Source organism: Delphinapterus leucas, chromosome 1 (genome assembly GCF_059928025.1).
Source record: "Delphinapterus leucas isolate spDelLeu-1000000601 "Yukka" chromosome 1, BTC_Dleu_Yukka2, whole genome shotgun sequence".
NCBI lineage: Eukaryota > Metazoa > Chordata > Mammalia > Artiodactyla > Monodontidae > Delphinapterus > Delphinapterus leucas.
Window position 1 is genome coordinate 44,419,577 of NC_143129.1, and position 760 is coordinate 44,420,336.

General features: G+C 41.8%; 1 protein-coding gene across 2 annotated transcripts in view; it reads left to right on the plus strand.

The window, feature by feature from the left end:
• HSD11B1 (hydroxysteroid 11-beta dehydrogenase 1) overlaps window positions 1-760 on the plus strand; it is a 48,210-nt gene that overhangs the window by 39,675 nt on the left and 7,775 nt on the right. The window lies entirely within an intron of this gene.

The following is a 760-nucleotide window of genomic DNA, read 5'->3' on the forward strand; positions in this document are numbered from 1 at the left end:
CTTGTTCCATTGGCTTTTCATTGTAACTAACTCATTCCCACCCCTAGTCTTTGTACAAACCGTTCCCCCACCAACCTGGCCCTTCCTGCACTTTCTTTCATCAAAGCAGAGCTCAGAACTTACCTCCTGCAGGTGAAGTTTCCTGATTAGTCCAATATGTTTCTTCACCTGAATATCCACTTTAGATTTGGGACAGATGTTTTCCCTGATCATACTAGTATGAGCTTTAAAGAGATCCAACAGCTCATAATTTACTGACGGCTCATCCAATTATCATTGCCAGAGACTTCAGCCCCTTCCAAAGACCTTCCCCCTCCATTTCTCCTGTAAGTTCCTAGATCAGGTCCAGTAAGCTTATGTCACCATACCTTTCCTGCTCCCATATCCACCTTTAAAACCACCCTAGATATGGTTTATGACCCTCTTTCCTACTGAACCCTTCAGCACAGCCTCTACCCCAAAACACCAACTAGAAGACTCTGAGGAAGAGGTGGGCTCAAAACTGCATGTTCTTGACACATGGTGCTTACGGGAGTTAAATATGAGAACTACTGGTTTAAAGGTTTGCAGAGCAGTGGCAGGTCACAAAATTTAAGAAATGAAATATGGTTATAATGAATGTCAATGACAGCTGCAGCCTTCAGCTGAAAAACTGACAGTTCCCATAGGTAGTTAGGTTAAAGTGTACCTCATGCATAATTTTCATAATAAAGATGAAAAACTTTCAGTAGTCTGTTCAATCTTGACTCTTGTCTAATAG